The sequence below is a fragment of the Tachysurus fulvidraco genome, chromosome 17 (assembly GCF_022655615.1).
Source record: "Tachysurus fulvidraco isolate hzauxx_2018 chromosome 17, HZAU_PFXX_2.0, whole genome shotgun sequence".
NCBI classification, from domain to species: domain Eukaryota; kingdom Metazoa; phylum Chordata; class Actinopteri; order Siluriformes; family Bagridae; genus Tachysurus; species Tachysurus fulvidraco.
This window is the reverse complement of record NC_062534.1, coordinates 8,915,628-8,933,232: the sequence shown is the minus strand read 5'-3', so window position 1 is coordinate 8,933,232 and position 17,605 is coordinate 8,915,628. Positions and strand designations below refer to the sequence as shown.

Genomic DNA, 17,605 nt, shown 5'->3' with positions numbered 1-17,605 from the left:
AAGCTAAATATGCTTGCACAGGCACAGAAACAGAGCCTCAAATTGCTTATAGCGTTCAGAATAAACCTCCCTAATTAAAAGTGCTTAATTTAAATAGGAACAAGTAGTGTAAATATTTACCCAGAATCTATAAATGGTATATTCATACCATAGCATAAGCAATTCCAAAGAGGAGAGAAGCCACTTGACAGAGTTAAGCATCTGGAAGCGACTGAAAAGACTGAGGGATGTATGGATTAATCTGAGAAAGTGGCTAAGCAGTGTCGAACAAGAGATGAGAACATGCCATGTGTCGTGAGTGACTGCTCTTTGCCTATAGTGAGTGCTTCTAGTGTTTCAGTACCGAGTAGGTGGACTCTCGTTGTTGGCTTTATCTCGGAGCACCATATCTGTCTTTTCATCTATCCTGTATGAGTTACCAAGCGTTTCCATGGGAACTAAATGGAAATCTCTCAAAAAAAGAGAAGTGTGATGTGGTCAAGGTTGTGGATGGTTCATAACAAGATGAAAGCCAGAGGGTTTGATTAGTCCACCATTGAGCTGCAGAACTGCAAGAACAGCTCCATGTGATTAAAATCAGCATGGCAATTTAAAAAACATAATTTTAATTAGTCATAGGAATGTAGGGGGCCATTTTGGTATCCATAATCTAATTTATTATGTATTATTGATTATAATAGTATTAAAATATATTATAATATGTATATGTACACTCACCGGCCACTTTATTAGGTACACCTGTCCAACTGCCCGTTAACGCAAACTTCTAATCAGCCAATAACATGGCAGCAACTCAATGCATTTAGGCATGTAGACATGGTCAAGACGATCTGCTGCAGTTCAAACCGAGCGTCAGAATGGGGAAAAAAGGTGATTTGAACGTGGCATGGTTGTTGGTGCCAGACGGGCTGGTCTATTTCAGAAACTGTTGATCAACTGGCATTTTCACACACAACCATCTCTAGGGTTTACAGAGAATGGTCTGAAAAAGAGAAAATATCCAGTGAGCGGCAGTTCTGTGCGTGCAAATGCCTTGTTGATGCCAGAGGTCAGAGGATAATGGCCAGACTGGTTCGAGCTGATAGAAAGGCAACAGTAACTCAAATAACCACTCGTTACAACCGAGGTATGCAGAAGAGCATCTCTGAATGCACAACACGTCGAAACTTGATGCGGATGGGCTACAGCTGCAGAAGACCACACTGGGTGCCACTCCTGACAGCTAAGAACATGTAACTGAGGCTACAATAGAAGATTGGAAAAATGTTGCCTGGTCTGATGAGTCTCGATTTCTGCTGCGACATTCGGATGGTAGGGTCAGAATTTGGTGTCAACAACATGAAAGCATGGATCCATCCTACCTTGTATCAACGGTTCAGGATGGTAGTGGTGGCGTAATGGCGTGGGGGATATATTCTTGGCACACTTTGGGCCCATTAGTACATTAGCCTACCTTAGTATTGTTGCTAACCATGTCCATCCCTTTATGACCACAGTGTACCCATCTTCTGATGGCTACTTCCAGCAGGATAACGCGTCATGTCATAAAGCGCGAATCATCTCAGACTGGTTTCTTGAACATGACTGTACTCAAATGGCCTCCCCAGTCACCAGATCTCAGTCCAATAGAGCACCTTTGGGATGTGGTGGAACGGGAGATTCGCATCATGGATGTGAATATATATATATATATATATATATATATATATATATATATATATATATATATATATATATATATATATATATATATACGTGTATATATATTTATATATATATGTATGTGTATATATATATATATATATATATATATATATACGTATATATATATATATATATATATATATATATATATATATATATATATATATATATATATATATTATTAATATGTAAAAAGAAAAAACAGACATATGCATGTTGGTTATTTTCTGTTAGAATGGAAACCAACTGTATGAGGCAATCTGTTCTCTAACTCTCTAACTTCTCATCTCATAAAAGTAAACATTACTATTAGACATCTACTTCTACTAGCCTTTCGACGAAATGTCAAATGACATTTTATTGTACATTGTGCTCTATGTAGGTTCTAAAATGCTATTTTTATACCTTTTGTAGTACCACAGGCAACTCCATGTGTCAAATATTAAGACCACAGATCTAACTACTAAACTAAATGTAAACAGAAAGGAGTTATGCATGTTAAGCAAATTATGCATATGGGTAAATTTTCCGGCATAAATATTTATTTTGATATTGATATATTAAATACTGAATTCTTGACTTGAGTTTTTCAACTCTGTGAATGACTTAATGAAGATGGGCTCAGTTATTTTAAAGTCAAGGTATTTAATACACAAAAAACATCAATGTAATGAGGGATTCTAGTTTAAACGTGGCTTTTCGAGGCTTTTTTTGGTGGCTATATTTGATTGCGTTCCTCAAAATGGGGAATTTTAAAAGCTAGATTTTAAACAAAAGATATGGGAAATGCAGTTAAATATCACAACACTCGATGATACTTAAATACATTCTAATCTGAAACTTGACGGTGCCCCTTCATGATGATCACAGCTTCATTTTTTCCATCATATTATGCAAACATATAGAATGATGCTAATGCTTTTTCTGTCTGTGCTAATATAAAATGATTAAGGCTCATTAACTTAAAAAATACAAATTACATTCATTTATTTAACTGCATTCATTTTGCAAGACATTTTAAAATATTTAATTGACAGTTGGCCCATTGTTTTATGCATTATGCAAGTTCTCAAAAACAAAATTTCTTGAAATGACAATCATTTTCATTTGAGCTGTGAAAAAAGTTTTACAGTAGCTTCACACGATTATGCCTTGCTCATATTAATCTATGTTACTCCAAACATAAACACTATGTCTCAACCAACAGCATGATTAATTAGTTTCTGGCATTAAAAATCTAGTCAATGTATGTTGTTCTTCTTTCTATATTCACATACACAAATCAACCTAAGCCAGTACATTGGAACTAGCTTACTAAGCACAGGATCCATGCAATATGTTCCATCTTGATTAACGAAGATAACAAAAACCTTTACCAAGTTGGTAAAATACCATGAATGTAAACTATGCAACAATCTCCTACAATGCGTAGCTATGTGAACCATTCCTGTATTTAAGCAGCAGATATGTTGTGACATGGAATAGAGTAGTGAGGCATGGCAGTAACTAAACGCTAGACTGAATTACCCCGCATTGAATAATGTACTTGCTTACCATGTTTAAATGTCCTTCACCATAATTAGTGTAATTAGTAAGTTTTATCTTGTGTGGGTGTGTTTTGGAAATGGGGTTTTATATGGCACTGCAGTGCTTTTTACCTGTGCCAACTACTTCCAGCTCATCTGCCAGACAATCAACAGAAGCACAATGACATTGTGCTGTGTAAAAATTGCCTTTTTAATATGGCTGCCTCTTTGTAGCCTACTAGAGAAAGGTTTTCATACCATTGTGCAGAAAATATATCTTATGATTATTTTTTCAGATGTAAATCCTATAATATCTATTTATTTTCTCCAAAACTTGTTTTCTTATGTTATTTTGAATATCATTTTGTGTTTCCATTGCAATTGCAATAAAAGTCCTGTCATCAAAAGATTGGAGCACATTTACATTACAGGTTCTAGTTTTCGGGACATATTATTTTTAATTTGATTTCAATTTGTTGCTGTAGTTTTAGATTGGTAGAATGGTAGCTCTCTCCCCAAAAACAACAACAAAAAAAAAATACAATAAAGATGTAAATATCCTGTAGCAAAAACATTATTATATTTGTCATGTTTAGGTAACATTGGGCAGTGATGTACTGACAGTGATAACTCAGTCAGCCATAACTGAAACTTTAAACAACCCATTAATGACGTAAATGAATTAGTGAATAAGTGCTGTTAGGTGTGAATACAACAAAAACCTAAAGTAAGTTATACAGTAAGGAGCATGTAATAAACTCTTAGCTTTGAGTTTCAAGCATATATCTTGTCAAACAGCTTTGCTAGGTGATGTGTTCTTTAACCACATGTATATATATACTTTATGGCTAAAGGTATATGGTCACTTGTTTATCATGTTGATATGTCCTTGCTGAACAGGTGTCCATGCTTTTCAGGTGTCCATCAACTTTTGGTCATACAGTACAGTTAGTTATAAATGGTGTTGTCATTAATGAGTATTATGATGTATTATTATTTATTATTAAGCTAAATTAGATCTGAAATATCTACACAGAAATCATATTCTTTATGAACAATCCTAATGTTTTCTCACTCTTTTTCTTTGTTACTCTGACTCCTTTGGCACACCATGCTACAAAGATGGAGTGATGGTGATATTATTAGTTTAGCTTTTGACCTCCCTTAGGCCATGCAGTGCCCAATCAGCATTCTATATGTGTCCAGACTGATAACTATCTCTCTCAGGCCAAATCCTAAAAAAGCAGAAACCGCATCATGATCGACAGCCAACCCCATTATACTGTATCTTCTTACTGTATGTACAGTAGCCTGGCCAGGTTAAAAGATTGACAACTTTCCAAAAACCCTTAGGTGTGTTCATCTCAGTAATGGCTTTCCTACTGAGAGCATCACTGAGGGCTTCAACAACCACATGCCCCCATCAAAGTAGGTAAAACGGATGGACCCTGCTATATACAGGAGTGATGTATGTTCTAGCCAACAAGGGTGGACAGCTAAGCTCTCAAAAAGGCACATTCTCCAGTGACTGAACACACTGGCACAATTCCAGTCTCCAGAAAAGAACTGTAGTGCTGACTTTTGCTACCATAGACATCCTCTTTGGACCATTAAGTGAATAACTTTACATCAGTCTTTACACCAATTAAAAATCGTAATTTATTAGGAGATAAATTATAGAATATTTAATCTAATTTAATCCAATCTAGGGACTCTTTTCCACCCAAGGGCTTTAATTAATAAATATGAAAGTAGAACTGGAACTGATTTTTTTTTTAAATATAAAACAAATTTAGCATTACATAAAATTAGACAGCTACTAAATAATAACTTATTGTTATTGCTTGTAATTGTTATTTAGTATTAAGCTCATTTTGGTCTGACCATGTTAATACAGTAAGTCAATTCATTAAAGTAAAAAAAAAACTATTTATTGGGAAAAATGCTATTTATTTACATAGAAAGATGAAGATAGCTTGTTAATAGATAGTTGGTATAATAATAATAATAATAATAATAATAATAATAATAATAATAATAATAATAATAATAATAATAATAATAATAATAATTATTATTATTATTATTATTATTAAAGTAGGAAACATGGATTAAAATACATCAATTAAATGCTCGGGATGCAATGGATTGCACTGCATTAGATAATCAGCAGGATATGCTGGTCTACAATATGCTGGAGCTCTTCCATCTACAGTATAAAAGGAACAGTAATTGTCAATACAGAACTAATTCGAAATCAATGTAGATTAACCAATGGCATTTTATCTGAAATTTACTCAAAGTTGCAGTGAGTCAAGCAGCTAGCAAAAGCTTGCAATAGATAAATCGAGTTTATTTGATTTGAAAAAAAAAAATTAAAGATTATTAAAGAATGCACTGTGTTAGCACATCTTATTGTGGCTGTGTTTCTTAACATCTAATATGCAGAGTTATATGTAAGATGAGCATCAAGGGTTACACCTTATTTTAATGTACAAAAGTGTACAAGAGCAAGGCAGGTGATAGGATGAAATCAGTAAGTAGACAGATTTATTAACCAAAATGAGTTTTTAGCCTATGTCAGCTTGCATGTTTTAAAATTATAATAAACTGTATAATAAACGTGACTGCTAAACTAAAACAATACAGGAGTCAACCTGTATTACCATTTGGTAGAGGCTACACAGGAACACAACACTGCAATGAATTCCAAAAAAAGTATTATTGTGGTAGTGGATTTTCTGTTTGTGGGTATGAGGTCTATAACAGAATTTATCTTTACAATTTAGCTCAGGCTTCAGGAATGCTAGAACATTGTAGACTGTCAATGTCAGTCCCAAATAATTTTATTTTCCACTCTAATAACACTGTAGATGTGAGCTGCATTTCTACCCTCTTCCAACTTTAAATCCCCCAGTCTTCTCTGGAACTCTACATCCATTTTAAATTCAAGTCACATCAATAACAAGAAGGACAACACAAAGACTAAATCCCTGCACAGAAATAGAGAATAGAGAGATAATTATGTAGTTTTGTATGTGCAGTTTGCTACCAATATGCTGGTGGCCATAATCATTAAATTGACTCAGAATAAGTATGAGTTCTGTCTCTGCAATATGCTTACTGATCTCCTACCTGTCTGGGCACCCTCACATAATGCATAACAAATACTGTACCTGTCCAAGTGTGTCGAGATATATTTAGAAAAACACATTTGAATATATAACTATAGTTAACTTGACACATCATTACAGCAATAAACTGGTACAGTAATTTGAATTTAAACCTCTAAAAAGACAAGGCACTTTTCTTTTTTTAGCATTTAAGAGGTTAAAGCAGCTCAACCAGCAGGCAATAGTGAAGTCTTACCTTTTTCTGTGTTCCTGTATCCATCAGTCAGTGAGAGCCAAGGCAATTATGCTCTTTGGGAAGCCAGTTAGCGGTTTAGCAGCAAGACAGGTGTGTGTGCGTGTGTGCGTCTGTCTGTATACGTGTGGGGGATCACAGACAGCTCCTAGTGAGCAGTCCACCGTGGGTTTCCAGTGCGCTTCTGTTCACCCAAGTCATTCCATCTTGCCTCAGTGGATGCTACGGCTTACAGGTAGGACCTCCAACATCTCTGTCTGGAGCTTGCCATCATGCACCTGTGCTCATCTGCTGGATTCAACTTTCCCTCTTTTTCCTCCTCTCTCTTTTCCCTTTCCCCCTTTTACCGGTGCTTGCATATGTTTCCCTCCGTTCTTCAGGAAGACCCAGCGAGTGTGGTTGTGATGCAGAGACGGAGAGAGAGAGAAAGCACAAGGGGAGGGGGGTAGAAGGAGGTAGCGAGGGGTGGATGGAGGGAGGGAGGGACAGCAGGAGGGAGGGAGGAAAAGGGAGACGGCATGTTTCTTCCATCGGCATCAATCAGAGAAGAAGTGAAGTGAAGGGGGGGCTGGTGGAGAGACTTAGCGTCATGAAGAGCAGAACAGATATCTGTGCCTCAGTGCATGCCTGTTAGATTGTGTAAGCGAATATCGATGGATATGGATATGTGTGGTGGAATTATTCGAGTATGGAATCTGTCCCTACACATTATTCACACATGTAGGCAGAGGACAATCAGTGACAAATTACAGAGTCAAACATGCTGACACCATCTCTAGTGAATCGGAATACTTGCATATTTTGATCAAAAATATAGAGAACAGGGATCCTTTAAAATTCAAATAATTAACACTGCATGTTAGGCTAAATGACAAAGCATTAAACACACCAAGAGCTGGTTCCATCCTATCAAGCAATAAATTCTTTACATTCTGATGATAATGGCACCCTTGATCTAGTCAGTCAACTAGCATCTAATTGTCTCAATCCAAAACGTAATAGCAGAATACTTGAGAGAGTACCAGAGAGATATAAACACAGAAATATAGCAAGAACAAGAGAGAAAAGGAGACTGAGCCAAATCTAGGCATACAGCTTATGTCGCTCAGGCTGATGAAGGACTGGGGATATTTACTGAGAGCAAGGGGCCGCATACTAAACAGGTCCCTCAACGTTACAATTGATCGAAATGAAACCACTGTCTTGTCAATCCAATAATATTCTTTCTCTTACGTAAATGAATTGTTGCTATGGTGAATTTTCCTGGAGAGCCTAGTTTAGAGGTTGACTGAATGTGATGCTAGCATGTGTTCCCAAAAGAACCTAAGGTCTTGTCCTTTTGAATCCTGCATACCAGACAGAAGCCTTGTCTCTTTTAGCAAGTGTTGGTGCTTATGCTATAATGTATTCTTTCTCGTGTATTGAAGCTTAAGGAACAGTAAGTTGTAAAATCTGATTCCTCACTGAAGTTTCATTCATTCATTCATTCATTCATTCATTCATTCATTCATTCATTCATTCATTCATGCATTACACCACAAACCAAAGAACCAGGAAGAATCACAAATGGAGCATACATGCATGTCTTGTGAGCAGATAAAAGATAGCTTATAGCAGAAAGTGGCAATCAAGATGTGAGGTTCCAATGATTTTTTTGAACAAAGTTTAATGTTATATTACTGTCTGACTACTGTTCCAAGTGCACAAGCTCAAATAAAAAAATGTCACATGCGCTTTTACCCTGAGTATGCTGTGATCTCTAAGCAGTGTGTTGCTGAGATTGCTACACTCACTCTATTAATCAGTCTGATTAAACTCTAGGGGATCACTGCATAATACAATAACTACTGGATCTTGTTTATAGATAGAAAAGCCAATAAAAGGACAGAAAAATGAACAGGAAGGTGGCCATTTAAAAAATGACTGACAACTTAAGCATATCAGAGTCATTAAATGGCAAGCCTGATGTCTGCTATTACATAAAAATGTAGAAGCTGTTGTTGTTGATTTTAAAGAAAATAGCATCTTACTCTAAGGAAATGTTCTGCAATACTCATGGGCTCTGTAATAATCAGCAACTAAAATTCCACCAATGTTCAGCGGCATTAACCTGTGTGGAAACATGTCATAAAGAGCACCTCCCCCATGTCAGTTATTTGTGTGTTCACAGGCATGCCACATAAGGACTCCATCAAGCTTGTGAAGTGCTTGCTTGATGAAATCAGTGGTGAGGCTAGGATTAGGGCAGAGTTATTAAACTTGTGAAAGCAAAGGAAGATGTTCAACCAAAATTCTGAGGCTTTATTAATCATCTATTTTCATTCATTGTGTTCATAAACCATGTACACAAATGGTTCTATGCATTGAACTGGATTTATATATATTTTTTGCATATGCATGAGATTGTATGTATATTTCAACACACTGCTGAACAGGCATTTCCAACAACCCCTATTGGTAGAATAGTGTAATAGGAGGTAATGTGGCTATGCAGAAGTTCTATATTACATACTTTCTATCATATCAGTATAATTGACAGAGTTATTGAGTGAGGAGCAGATCATTGGTTGATTTTGTTTGCCCAATGCAGACTTAGTTGAAATCTATATTGTGCTAGCATTTCCCAACTAACTATGAGCTACATTTATCTTAGAGGAAGGACATTTTAGCTCACCTACAGATGACAGCATCTGTAAAAGGGGAAAAAAAAATTTACTGTAAGTTAACATCTTATCATAACACCTACACAGTTGTTAGCCATTCCAGGTTAATGTCAGTTGGCTCATCTACTGTTTTTGCTTGGAGGAACGCATAAAGTCTTTTGTCATATTTTTGAGTGATGACCTGTATCGTTGAACTCTGCTGTTAATATTCAATTCAATTCAAAGAAGAAAAAATAAGGATAAAATAAGGATAAAAATTAACATTTTAAATACTATGTATCTATCCCTATCTCCCAAATGACAAAATAGGGCTGGGGTTCTCACAGATATAATTGTAACTCTAATGTGGCATCAGCTGAACTGCATCTTGTCATCAAACAGCCTGAAAATAGTAAACGTTTATAGGTCCACTGCTTTTACCCCTGTGCCTTTTTCACCCTGTTACCTGAGCTGGATGCCTGCTGGAGTTGCCTCTAGCTACTTGCTGTAATTCCTTGTAGAGTCTCATCAAACACCCTGTTATCATTAAAGGCAAGTTCCTTAAACCTCAGGTCAAGAGCTGTGATTTCTGAGAGAACATGATTGTGTTCCACTCTGGGGAACTTGCTTTCTCAGAGTGTATGCAGTTGCTTGTCTATGGTAGCAAGTGATTCTCTGCAGACCTTTATACAGGAGGAACATTAGTTAATAGAAGTATGTAAAAATGATAACAAGACCATTTTATATTTTGCATATTTACACTATATACAAATGAGAATTAAAAAAAAAAATCTTGTAAGAAGTATATGTCTGCTGTCTACACTGAGATCCAGAATTACCTGCTATTGTGCCTGTACCACCTCCCATTTCTCATGGGTTGGAGCTTCACCAAGTGCACTGGGTAGTCCACTGATTTAATCCTTGGTTTAACAATAGAAAATATTTTATCTGCTGGTGTACTTTGTACATAATACTTTATGCTTGTTAAATCAAAACATTGCACAAAAAGTATGACATGGACATTAGGTTACACACACTTGAATTCTATTCACTTATGCCTTTTTAGCAGTTCCTATGCAAAGTGTAAACAGCAGCTACAGAATGTGAAGCAATGTGATGGTGCTTCTCCCTGACAAATTCTCTTTGTTTTATGATATTAATGATTTAATTGCTTAATATATTCTACATCAAAATGCTGCTCTCACTGTTTATTGATTTCTTAAGATAAATTATCATAGCCTTCAAAAATATATATATATGTAGCTCTTTTCTCTGTTTGTCCTGAGAGAAAGTGGCTAAGAAGATATTCTGGTGATGGTTAAGTCAGCTCTGATCTGCCCAAGAGTTGACATAGCTTATGATTCTTCATATGTATGAAAGGTGACAATGCTTTCTTAATAATAATAATAATAATAATAATAATAATAATAATAATAATAATAATAATAATAATAATAATAATAATAACAATAATAATAATAATAATAATAATAATAATAATAATAATAATAATAATAATAATAATAATAATAACAATAATAATAATAATAATAATTACTATTGTGCATATTATCTAATGCAAACATGATTGATTATTTTTAGAATGAGTGTTAAGAAGGTTTTTTCTGCTTGGATCAATATACAATGAATCAAACAAATCTGCACTTTCCACCTCTTCTATCATTTTCTGCTGAGACCAGTGGGAAATCACTGGCAGTGATCTCAACATATCCCTCATCCAGTGTGTTCATTCATGGTCTTTGGGGGGCGGGGGGGAACCCTGGCTTATAGATGCTGTATATTACGATATACTTTAATGCAGTAACAGCAGACTTTGCTGAATTAGCAGTAGACAATAACACAGCAGGTTTTTCTTCTAACTGCAGTCTTAAATGTACAGTAGTAATGTGCCTGTCAAGTGAATGTACATTCATCCTGCTTGAAGTAAAACTTTTATTCTACACTTTAGATATTAAATATTATTCTATACTGTACTATATTGATATTAGATTTTAATATAAAGTCTTGTTTTGCCACTGTCACTCATCTGTTTGGCTTTCATTTTTGTGTTTTATTCTTTGTTACTATCTCCATTAATAATGTGGTTTGTGTGTGTTTTTGTTGAGAGAGAGTGAAAGAGAGAGAGAGAGAGAGAGAGAGAGAGAGAGAGAGATTCTCATTAACATCTGCTGTACTGTATATTTATGAAATCTTAAAACCTCTACAGTTAAATAAATTATTTTGTGAATCATGTTGTATCAAAATATGCCTATTTGAACATATACAAAAATATGTGTACAGACCAAATGGAGAGCAAGTACAACTGACACAGTTAATTTTTATAATGAATGAATTTTTATGATTAAGACACAGAATATAGCATATTGTAGTAATAATGGTTCCAAGGGTGCAGAACTATGGATGTTTTATTTATATATATATATATATATATATATATATATATATATATATATATATATATATATATATATATAGTTTCCATATTAGCTATGCTTTGATTCAGTCAGTGTAATTCATTCAAATTGTTTTGTGAAGGCATCTTGACTCACACGTCTAGTCTCAACCAGAGGCACACCTCCTAATTGTATCTGTATTCAGTAATTTGAAAAGATATTTATATTCAGTAATTAGTTAATAGAACCCAATATGGATTATTGTTGGATTATATCTCTAGATAGCACTGTCAGCAATGTAAATTCTCTATACTGTGTGTATGTATGTATACTGTATATGAAAATGCTGCTATACTGTATTATTTGGATAATACCACCACCAAAATAAACAATAGCTTTACTGACATGTGTAGAACATATGTTACATAACAATGTGTTCCCTAACAGATTAAACTAGATATAATATTGATGGCTTTTACACACTCTTACATCTTTTTTTCTGGCATCTGTTGAACAAGCATCCATTCATTCTTTGATTCACATTTGATTAAACTGTCCTGCTTTCTCAAACTGTAAACAAGTATTAATGATTTATAAAACATTAGAAGGCTTAGCTCACATTTCTTTAAAAAAAAAAAAAAAAGGCAATATTTTTTGGATGTTTTGTTGCATGCTTGAGTTGAGTTTCTCTTGGCTATCCCTTAAAAAAGCTAAACATCATCAGTAAGGCATACCTTCTTGCCATATACAAGACCCTTCAAAAGTATAGAAGCAGGTTATAGAAGCAATTATTTTGTTTTTGCTATACATTGGGTTTGAGATCAAATGATCAACAAGATCAGAAATTAATCATTTATAATAAGATATGACTTCACCAATTTTTCAAGTGATCAAACATATTGGAACATGTAAATGTTTTTTGTTGCAAAAAAATGTGCCATGTTTAATTGTTTAAACATGGCAGCTGAGTGGTTCATGTTCATCAAATCTGGAAGTAGCTGTTTAACAGCAGATACTCATACAGGCTCACCTCAGTATCTGTGAATGACTCTGAAGCCCACCGCATACTGTGCTATAAAACATTTAATCTGTGCAATGAGAATCATGAATTACATACAGTGCAAGAGGTACAGAAGCTATGCTACAGCTAGTCAGGTTTCTATTGCTGATTTCTACTCTTCAGCTTACACAGGGCATATAAATATAAGGCTCACTGTAAAAAACATTTGCACGCTGCCAAAGCCCTGAGTGAACCTTCGCAGCTCATCCTCAAGCAGCAGGAGCATCCTCAAACGGAAGGTGGAGGAGAACAAGGTCTCTAACATCCACTAGCTCTGTGATGTCGTCATGGAGGAGGGTTAGGAGAGGGTTAGAAGAGGACTCCAGTGGCAACCTGTGATGCTCTGGTGAACTCCATGCCCAAGAGATTTAAGACAGCACAGGAAAATAATGGTGCCCACACAAAATATTGACACTTTGGTCCTAATTTGGACATTTTCCCTTAGGGGTGTACTCACATTGGTGGCCAGCAGTTTAGACATTAATGGCTGTGTTTTGAGTTATTTTAAGGGGACAGCAAATTTACACTGTTTACAAAAATGTGAGGGCTGTACTCACTTCTGTGAGATTCTGTATATCTGCACATCGTAGTTAGTTAGTTTATTTATTTATTTATTTAAGCTCAGTTCAAGTTACTAGTTTATGTAAAATGAAAATATTAAGTTGCTTAAGTTGACTTCTGTCAGGCAGTGGATTGAGGGGATATTTTCTGATGTGAAAAAATGTTCAATCTATTTCCAATTAATGTTCAACCATTCAGAAAAATGATTTTAGTCCAAATAGATGGATCCAGTGTAAACTAGAGGCTCCTTGACCTTCAGCAGAAGCAAACACAACAATTTGGTGGAATTTAAAACAGGGTTCTATTGAAGAGAGACCAGACACAGGTACAAGGCCATGGTTTATAACAGCTCTGCTGACATTACAGATACAATATGACCAAATATTTTGTTTCATTTTTGCGCTGACAATGAAAATAGTTCCCCAAGAAGCCTCATATGGATAGATCATTCATAGTGTTCATGCCACACATAGACTGACTACCATGCAGCTCACAGTGAATGTAGTAATGTTTTTAGGTAAAAACTGTCGCTAGAGATGAAATCACAGACACAGAATGATATATACCATGAAATATCCCATTGTTATATTGTTATATTAAATTTAACATACATACAAATAAATACAATATTATTTTTAATTTTTTTTTATTTGTTATGTTCTACAACTAAGAACCTGTCATTACTTTTAATTTAATAGGGAACTAAATAATAACTTCTTTGTAGCTAATATGTTTAATGAAGTATTGATCAAAAACACATGCTTTCTTGCTTAGTTCTTGCATAGTTACCTATGAGTTTTGTATTATTATTTTTTTGTATTCTTTTTGTATTTTTTTTTTCAGGTTTGTAACAGTATTGTAACATGTTAACAAGAATAACATTAAGGACGTGTATTGGCAAATAGAGAAAGCAAAAACTCAAACATATACAAAAGGTTTTAAAATAAAAAATAACAACAACATTATGTCTGTTCATAAATGGTGAAGTGGAACTACTGCTTAAAGTTAAACACATTTGAATAGATTGTTGACTGGGACAGGGTATTGTATTTAGGAGCAGTATAGTGCTCATCATATTCCGATGCTCGTACCACGAATTAGCAACCTGGTCAGCAGCCATGATTAATGCCATAACACAATCCAAGATCATTGATATGATATTGAAAACTGCAGTCCAATTCATTACATTTCTTTACCTAAAAGAGGTATGTACATTTGCCTTCAAAAATGAAAAACGGGAAAATATGTTCATTCAAACAGAATTATCCATAACCAGTATTTCCTTCTGTCATTCAAGTCCTGCCAGTAGTTATTGTCAAGGGATGGTGACTATAAATAGCTTACTGATTCCTGCCAAAGATAAGGATGTAGACAACAATGCACTATAACCAGAAGTTTAATGGACTGAAATCAAATCAGAGCCTTGCTGCGCCAACATATTATATTCCTGGTGCTGTATTAAGGTAGAGGTATTACAAAAAAAATAAAATAAAATCTCATATTTCATGCAAAACAAAAATGTTAACTGAACTTAATGTTCAGTCTGTTATGTATACTTTGTTTCAGATGTTTACAATATACAGTACAAAGCCTTGGCTACACTATAGTGTGCTCCATAAGGACTGTGTAAAACAATACTTTAATTAAATGTATATTAAAATAACAACCTGCCCTTCATACACCTGTAGTTTATGCAGACAAGTAGCTGAAAATATATTAAATGTATGAGCATTTAGATTATAATTTTCATGAATATTATGATTATGTTTGTGTTTAAAAGACTAATAATATGCAAAAACTAATGATATGCATTTGTGAAACTTGACAGGAGAATCTGACCTTCCACAGTTTAAGAATATGGTTAAATATATATATATATATATATATATATATATATATATATATATATATATATATATATATATAACCATTTGAAATGAAAATAACAACCAACAAAAGCTGGACAAGTTTTTCCACAAATATATTGTAAAATAAACCAGAAAGAGCTGAAACAAATGTGTGTATACAGTATAATGTATAAAAACAAATTCCAAAGAAGGTTGTATGAAGGAAATGTAAGTTTCTGAGCATATTTACAGTCCAACATATTGGGCATATTGTGATTATATCAAACTGCTCGACAGCATCAATGGACTTGATCTTGCTATTCTCTCTTGAGTGTATATTGCACAACAAAAATTCATTTTAGTTCAAGGTCAGAAACATTCATAACACTTCTGTTTTATGTTTTGTCATAAACTGAAAACAGCTGTTGTGTTGTTGCTTTGTTATTGTGTACATTCTAGCAATGTTAATAGGAACCCTTGTACACCTGCTCATTCATGCATTTATCTAATTAGCCAATAATGTGGTGCAGTGTAATGCATAAAATCATGCAAATACTGAAGCTTCAGTAAATGTTCTCATCAAATATGAAATTTGATCACACTGACAAAGGCATATTTGTTAGTGTCAGGTTTGAGAATGAAAGCAAAGAGTATGGCCACTGGCCAATTACATGATGTAATTCATTTTTGATTTTTCTCCAGAAAAATCTGTTTGTGTAGCATTATGGTTTGAATAGTGATTAATAAATTAATTCCGCCTGTTTTTTCCCCCCAAATAAATATGTAGTGGGGTAAGCCATATTCATCAAAAAAAAACCAAAAAAAAAACTGCCATTTACTGAAACATCCTTGCTTGAAATATCTGAATCAATTAGTGTCTCAATCTGATTTTTTTATTTTTATTATTCTATTTCTGCAATAGGGCCTGATGAAGCTGTTGGTCACTGGTAGACAGAGAGCCATGATGTTTTCTGTTGTTGAGTCACAATAAATCACTGGCACTCTATGGAGATAAAGGTCACATGACTTATATTACTGTTACTGAATCAGGGTACAACCTGCCTGGTGTAGCTCATTACCAGTTATTGTACAATAGATATAAAAAGTCTACATACTCCAGGTTTTGTGATGGCTAAAAAAAGAAACTAATACAAATCATGTCAGTGCCTTGTAATCCTAAATGTGAAATTTCATTGTATAAAAATAAAAAAAATAAAAAAATAATGCTAGCAGAATTTTTTTCAGGGAAAAATAGGGAAAAGATTACAATAATCTCATAAGTAGATTTTTTCATTTAAAAATAGTCATTCAGAACTATGGAAACATTTAAAGAACTGCAGGAATACCTGACAAGTAGTGATTACTCTCTGCATGTGACAACAAGATCTCATATTCTTCACATATCTGGGCTATGGGGTATGAAGGCTGGATAATAGCCCTTTTGTCACAGTAAAGTTCCATTCTGAGGTAAATTACTCCAAACCTTATGATAAAATGGTCTGATACTACCAATTAAAATAAAAACCTGTCATTTTAAAGGTGGTATGTAACACTTTATATTCATTGCATATCCATTGTAACAACATAACAGGATTCAAAGAATTATCCACTATGCATCTAAGGCCCTGTGGTGGCTGGCTGCAGTACAATTCTTAACCCATTCGAATGTTATGGAAAAGAAAAAATAATTTTAGCTCACAAATTATATTTTAGGAACAGTGTTGCCTTTTTTAATACTTCAGTACTATTCATTAACTGTTCTGAAAGACCCTCATAGTCGAGTCCTTTGCAGTGTTTCTGCTATTTTGATTTTTCAGTATTTTGCTCATTGTATATACAGTATATTATAACTATAGTAAACCAACAAAAGTGAATGAGGTGATAGCAAAAACTAGCTAACATTGGTTACATTCAATTGTTTAACTGTATGAAAAGGCACTCCGTCCAGGGTGTATCCTGCCTCGATGCTCGATGACGCCTGAGATAGGCACAGGCTCCCTGTGACCCGAGAAGTTCGGATAAGCGGTAGAAAATGAATGAATGAATGAATGAACTGTATGAAAAACTCAAAGTAGCATGAAAAGGTTAATCAGTCTCTCATTTAAAACTGAATAACAAACATAACAAAGCATAAAAGAACACTTTTCATTTAGACAGCTAGATGAAAATCATGGATAGATGGAATTTTGTTCAGTTTGTGTTCAATATTATCATGATTTTCACTGGTACATTAGATTAGCTACTAGCACTATCTATGCTTTGATTAAGAAAATATCCAGTAGTTAGCAAATAGTAGCTCAGTCATTTAGCATTTTACATATTAAATAATATAACACAGTACTTACATCTAAGAATTATGTGCCATTATAACAGATGTATGTTAATAGGATAGGAATTTCTTGGATATTGGGTATTGTGAGTGAAATGAAAAATAAAATGCTGTTTGCTTGCTTTGCTCTCATGCACTGTGGTCACACATTAAATA

General features: G+C 34.3%; 1 protein-coding gene across 5 annotated transcripts in view; it reads right to left on the bottom strand.

The window, feature by feature from the left end:
- The window catches only part of frmpd3 (FERM and PDZ domain containing 3), a 125,777-nt gene extending 118,768 nt beyond the window's left edge, over positions 1 to 7,009 (bottom strand). For all 5 annotated transcript variants that reach the window (XM_027135345.2, XM_047802580.1, XM_047802578.1 and 2 more), the window contains exon 1: positions 6,600 to 7,009. The gene's annotated coding sequence lies outside the window, so the exon portion shown is untranslated. The remainder of the gene's footprint in view (positions 1 to 6,599) is intronic.
- Positions 7,010 to 17,605: the final 10,596 nt, after the last annotated feature.